The following is a 7091-nucleotide window of genomic DNA, read 5'->3' on the forward strand; positions in this document are numbered from 1 at the left end:
ACAAATGGTCACCAACCTGTTAAGAACAAAGAGCCGTTAAAAAGCTTTAATTTTGAAAAGGAGCCGGCTGGGCCCATCAGTAAGTGCCCCTTCTACGGATATGCTAATTAAGCCTTTCTCAAGTGCGTCAACATCCATGGGCTTGGGACAGATTTCACTAGAAGGAATGGGCCGAGCACACAATGAGATTACCAAACAGAAGTCCAAAGCTAATTTAGTTAAGGGTAAAAAGGATTTTGCACGTAATAGAGCAATCATTTCTTCTCCACCCGCAGCCGTAACACCCAAAGTAAAGCTTCCCAATTCAACTGACCGGTCTTCCAGTATTGCAAAGATTCAAGCTGATTTCAATGGCGAGTTCAAGTTTGGTGCCAACCCCGACACCAAAATGGCCTATTAGTGTTAACAGGATGATTGTAGAAATTCCGAGAGTGATTATAGAGGAAATTCGGGCTCACCCCACTCGTTCCATGGGCTGGTTCAACGCCAAACTTCGGAAAGCATGGAAGCTTCTACTTCCGCTAACGCTGACGAGTGCAGTTTTGGGGTTTCTTCCTCTGATAGACTCGGCATGGGGACTGATGGAAGAGCTGTGGTGGAAGTTCCACTCCGACACGCTAGGCTTGGAGGAAGCGAACAAATTGATATGGAGCACCATTTCGCAGGTCTCAGCGTCTTCGATTCTGAGTGAAATAATTCCGGAGGAAAGCTTGTCTATGAGGAGGATGCTAGAAAATCAGGCCATTGTGACAACCTTCATGGGCAACCGACATGCAACAAAGCTATTGCAAGTGTTTCAACCCATCACAGAATTCAACATACACTCGATTGCAGCCAAGAAAATGATAGGGGCTTTGGAGCATTGTATGACACTAATGCCGGGCAGAGGTTTGATGAAAGAAGTTGTGAGGATGACAGGAAGGAATTTAATGGAGGAAGCGAAGCTCCTACCTCCATTTGATGAGTGTTCGACCCCCAACCACTGCTTAGTCATGAATATTATAGCTTGAAATTGTAGAGGGGCGTTAAAACCCTCTTTTCAAAATCATGTGGGGGAGCTGGTGCGCAATCATGACCTAGCCATTTTGATTGTTATAGAGACTCGCATTGGTGGTGAGCGAGCCAAGGAGATCACTAACATACTACCTTTTGACGGAGCCATCCACACGGACATGATTGGGTTTGCTAGTGGACTGTGGATTCTGTGGAATTCGGACAAAGTTTAGAATACTCAATTGGCCATGTCAGAGCAGGAAATTCATGTTTTGGTTAAGGTACTTCTTTCTAATTTTGAATTCATATGTACTGCTGTTTATGCTAGCCCTAGATTTCATGAGAGATGAATATTATAGAATAATTTAAAAAATGCTGCTAACCTCCATGAAAAACCCTGGTTTATTGTGAGGGACTTTAACGAGTTCTTGCAGAAGGGGATAAGTTTGGGGGAAGATGCATTAGTTCTAATAGATCCCTCATGTTCAAAGAATGCCTTGACCATTGTAATATAATTGACATGGGGTTTGTTGGACCTCGGTTTACTTGGACTAATAGAAGGAATATTAATGCTCTTGTTCAAGAAAGGATTGATTGGTTTTTTGCCAATCCTAGTTGGTATGCTTCTCACCCAAATGTAAGAGTTACTCACCTCACTAGGTGTGTGTCTAACCATTGCCCAGTACTTCTTGAGACCAATCCTTCTAATGACATTTTTCTTCCCAAACCCTTCAAATTTCAAATCTTTTGGTTATCGGATTTATCCTTTCTTAGGAATTGTCATGGAAGCTTGGGGTCGAGCTAGGCCTCTCCAAGAGTCTATTGAGAATTTCTCTAGGAGAGCTTCGGATTGGAATAAGCATCATTTTGGAAATATATTTGGTAGGAAAAAGAGAGTCACGACCCGGCTAAATGGCATCCAAAAAGCCATAGCCACACACCCTTCGCATTCCCTACTAGAATTGGAGAAAGTGTTACATAATGAGCTAAATGCCCTCTTAGACCAAAAGGAGGAGTTGTGGGTGTAGAAATCCCATATTAGTAGGCTGATTGAGGGTGATCAAAATACGGCCTTTCATCATACGTTTACTATTGTGAGGAGAAGGCATAATAAAATCTCTTGCATTAAGAATGATATGGGGGAGTAAATTCTAAGTGAAGTTGGGGCTATGAACTACATTAGAGGGGGCTTTGAGAAGTTATTCACAACTAGTTTGGATTCTGCACCCCTAAACCCCACTCGGCCTTCCAGGTGGTTAGCTGCCCTATCTGATGAAGAAAGATCCCATATGAGTACTATAGTCACAGATGCAAAAATCAAAGATGGCCTATAGGCTTTGAAAGCCTTCAAAGCTCCAGGTCCTGAAGGTCTCCATGCAGGGTTCTTCCAAAGATTTTGGCTCATTGTGGGAGATTCGGTAAAGGCAAAAGTGAAGAAAGCCTTTAGGGAATGTAAAATTTCGGAATATCTCAATAGAACTAATGTTATGTTGATTCCAAAAATTGTTGGGCTTGAAAGTTTGGGAAACTACCGCCCAATTAGCCTATGTAATACCATGTACAAGATTGTCACTAAGATCCTTGTGGCTTGGATTTGACCTTATCTTGATAAGCTTGTTTCCCCCCTTCAATCTGCCTTTGTTCCGACTACGAGAAGTGTAGATAATGCTATTGTGGTTCAAGAGATTATCCATGCTTGAAGTAAGAAGAAAGGTAGAATGGGTTACATGGCAATCAAAGTGGATCTCGAAAAGGCTTATGACAAAATTGAGTGGAGCTTCATTAGAGAAGTGCTCATTAATGCCAATCTCCCACAAAACTTGATTAGCCTTATTATGAGCTGCGTGTCATCAGTCTTCACTTCTATTCTTTTTAATGGAGGTAAAAGGGAGCCCATTCTTCCTTCAAGGGGAATTAGGCAAGGTGATTTGCTCTCACCTTACTTGTTCATTCTTTGCATGGAAGCCCTTGGTTATCTCATCGAAGAGAAATGCAAAGAAAAAAAATGGAATCCTATTAAAAGCTCCAACAATGGGGTTGCCTTTTCGCATCTCTTTTTCGCAGAAGACTTGGTCCTCTTTGCAAAAGTAGACCACGTTAATTATTCAACGATTTGGGATGTGCTTGATAGTTTTTGTGTTAGATCCGAGCAGTCCATTAATGAAAGCAAATCAAAGGTTTATTTTTCCCCGAATGTTGATGTGGATACTGGGAATCCTTGTGTGATATTCTTGGTTTTCATTCAACCCCCAACCTTGGTAAATATCTTGGATTTCCCATAAAACATCATGGAGCCAGTAATGAGGACCATAACTTTGTTTTAGAGAGGGTAAAGCAAAAATTGGCTGGTTGGAAAGCTAATCTTCTGTCCTTGGCTGGTAGGGCTGTTCTCATCCAAGTATCCACCATTACTATACCTGCATATGTTATGCAATGCACGGTGCTCCCGAGGAAGTTACTTGACAACCTTGATAGGGTAAATAGGAATTTCTTGTGGGGATCGACAGAAGATGCTAAGAAAGTGCACTGGGTGGGGTGGCATAAAGACACAAAACCAAAAGCAGAAGGTGGTCTTGGTATCCAATCAGCCAAAGGTAGGAATCAAGCCTTATTGGCTAAATTAAATTGGAGATTTCGGTTGGAAAAATATGCCTTGTGGGTTAAAGTCCTTAATAGCAAATACTATTCACAATGAAGATTAAATGCCAGAAATTGTGATCGGCTACCGTGCTCTAGGACTTGGAAGGCTATGAAGGTGGGGGGAGAGGTTTTTCATAAAAGGATCCGTTGGATACTGGGGAGAAGCAGCAATTTAAGTCTTTGGCATGATAATTGGCTGCCCCATGGAAATTTAAGGTCACTCATTCAAGGCCCTCTTAATGCTGAGGATGAATCCTAACCATGTCCTCATAGAGATCAATTCTATTCCTTTTTCTGAGAGAGCAAATCAAGGAGAGGATAGGCTGATTTAGGCAAGGGCCAACCGAGGAGCTTTTGATCTTAAGCATGCTTATGCTTTAGCTATGGGAGGTGAGTCGGCTAGAGAAGCTTTCAATGGGAATTGGGTCTGGAAATTAGATACTATTCCTCAGGTCGAGACCTTTATCTTGCAATGCTTACACAACAACATTGATGTGAGAGAATGCCTTGTCAAGAGGTGTATTAATGAGTCCAATACTTGCCCTTTGTGCCAAAGAGAGCTTGAAACAATTCTACACAGATTAAGGGATTGTGTGATCTCAAGACAAACCTAGGAAAGGCTAGGAATCAGTCCAATTTGCTCCTTTTATGAGGGAAATCTGATACATTGGCTGGAAAATAATTTCAAGTATAATACTTGCAGATTGAGAGAGCAACCCCCTTGGAAAATTCTATTTTCTTTTACTATTCGGCTGTTGTGGAAGCATAGGAACGAAACTATTTTTAGGAATCAGTGTGCTCAATCAAATGTCCATAGATATGTGCTGTTCCGTGCCTTAGAGTTTCAACATTGTGGTTTAAATGCTAAGTATTCAGGTTGAAGGAAGGTGGTGCGAATAAGGTGGGAGAAGCCTCAAGCCGGGTGGGCTCATTTGAACACTGATGGAGCGGCCTTAAACAACCTAGGCTGAGCTGGGTGTGGCAGTCTCATTAGGAATGATTAGGAGAGAGTGGATGGTTGGCTTCTCTAGGAGGCTTAGGTGCTCTAATAACTTTATAGCAGAGCTTTAGGCTCTTAGAGACAAACTAACTTTCTACCATGACATGAGATACATCTAGATGTTAGCGCAATTGTTCAGCTCCTATCCAATCCAGCTAATGCTAATATGTGTGATATGCCACTTATTGATGACTACAGGCAACTGATTTCCCAGATAGCCCAAGTCCGGATCGATCATTGCTTTCGTGAAGCAAATATGTGTGCTGATCACTTGGCCCGATTAGGAACTAAGCAAGATAGGACTTTTGTATTGTACAATGATTCGCTTGTGGATCTTTGGGAGCTTTTAAGCTCAGACAAAGCTGGTCTGTACCATAGCAGAACCATCACTGAACCTCCCCTTCCCCCTTAGATTCCTCTTCTTTAATGCATTTTCCTCTTTACCAAAAAAAAAAAAAAAAAAGAGAATGTAAGGGTTAATGTCCAAGCCCTAGGGCCGGCCCAAGATTGTTTGAGACCTAAGTTGAGAATTTTATAAGAGCCTTTTTACATCTAAATATCACTTAAATAATATTTATTTATTTTTATTTAATTTCAAATCCATTATTAATTCTTACTTATTAATTGACTAATTCATCCAAAGTGAGCTAATGATAATTACTATATAGGTTTTGCAAATTGGCATATCACCAATAAAATAAAATTAAAAAAAAAAAGTTATTAAAACATTCATTTTATTATATTATTTAAGTAACACTAATCATATTCTTGTCACATCAGTTTGTAATTTTTTTTTCCTAACATTTGTATTAGCTTTAGCATTTTTCATACACGTTGTTGTTGTTGTTTTTTTTTTTTTTTTTTTTTTTTGGAGAAAATGCTAAAATTATTATAAATTTTACTACAAAAAGCTTACAAATTGATGTGACAATGAGGTAACACTTCAAGAAAATAATAAATGAGTATTAAATTACTTCATTGGTGACATATCAATTTGTAGGACCTATGTAATAAAACTTGTAATATACTAGCATAACTCTAATATTTTAGGCCTTCTTAAGATTGAGATAAAATATACACCTAACTCACACTTTTTCTTTAATTTAAAAAAAAAAAAAAAAAAAAAAAACTTACCACCCAATATTTGGGGGTCTTTTTATGTCAGGGACCTTAGGCTATGGCCTAAATGGCCTAGGCCTAGGGCCGGGCCCTGCATGAAATCCACATCTCTCTCAGCTCGACTCTATGAGTTAAAGTATCAGAAGAAGACCAACTTGTATCAGGACTGAACCATCACAGGTCGTCCATCTGAAGAGAATGAGGAACCTTTGCAACATAAGTCCTAACATTAAGACTATCAAGAAACTTACACCTCTATAGCTCAAGGAGAGGCGGGATAAGTGGGATAAGGGCTTATGCTGAGAAATTTGGACCAAGACATAAATGTAAGAAACTTTTTTTTTTTAATTAAAGTGAGTTGACCTGATGAAGATGAAGAAGAATCCCTTGATGACAAGGGATGATTTAAATGGAGGAAATTTTACATGCTGTGGTATTGAGTGGGGCAATCCAAAGTTGGCAGCAGTTGTGTAGATTTAGAATTGCTACAAGCGTGTTCTATTAGGAGTACTAGTATCATATGTAACCCATGCTTTATGATGTATTTAAAATTAAACATAATTTTTATTATAAAAATATAATAAATAATTAATCAATTTTTTTTAAAAGCACGTAGCACATGCATTAATGCATAAGTATAGATACATTTAAAATTAAACATAATTTTTATCATAAAAATATAAATAATTAGTTAATTTAAAAAAAATAAACGTAATTAGTCACATATTAAAATTTTTACCTAAATTTTGACATTACTTATGATCATTTTTTTCTTCTAATTTTTAATAAAATAAGATAGATCATGCGGTGATTTTTGTTGTATGGTGATTTTTATAGATTAAAAAATTTAAGTGGACATATGACACAAACTTAAATGGAGAATAGTGTAGTCCCCATATAAATTTAGACACATTGCACAAAATTAGATTCTAATTGAAATTGACCTATAGATAAGTTGATAGGTTTTATTATTGAATAATTATCCTCTGTTTTGTATTGTCAAACGGAGCATTAGTTTAGGATAGGTGTTATCTTATCTCTTTGTTTTAGGATAGCTTAAGTTTATCTCTATCTCGTTATCATGATGAAATTTCTATCATGTAAAGGTCCTATAAAAGACTCATGAATAATAATAGAACATAAGCAGCAAATTAATCAGCAGTAATGCTATTTGGGATGTTTGGTTATTCTCCGAACTAAAACTATTTTAATTGCTTTTACTATTTTTTCTCAAAAATAAAATAAAATAAAACTTTTACTAAGATAGTTTAAGTTGTAACTCGTAATATCATCGCTTGACATGTGAGCAAATTGTGACAAAGTTTGTGTTCCTAACTTA

The 7091-nt window shown here is 38.0% G+C and overlaps 1 long non-coding RNA gene across 1 annotated transcript; it reads left to right on the top strand.

Moving 5' to 3' along the window:
* Positions 1-261: 261 nt before the first annotated feature.
* LOC111984383 (uncharacterized) lies at positions 262-5184 on the top strand. The gene is made up of 2 exons (XR_010624924.1): positions 262-1274; positions 4832-5184. It is a non-coding gene; the product is annotated as an uncharacterized LOC111984383 (long non-coding RNA).
* The last annotated feature ends 1907 nt before the right edge of the window (positions 5185-7091 follow it).

This window comes from Quercus suber, unplaced genomic scaffold (assembly GCF_002906115.3).
Source record: "Quercus suber isolate HL8 unplaced genomic scaffold, Cork oak 2.0 scaffold_500, whole genome shotgun sequence".
In the NCBI taxonomy this organism is placed as follows: domain Eukaryota; kingdom Viridiplantae; phylum Streptophyta; class Magnoliopsida; order Fagales; family Fagaceae; genus Quercus; species Quercus suber.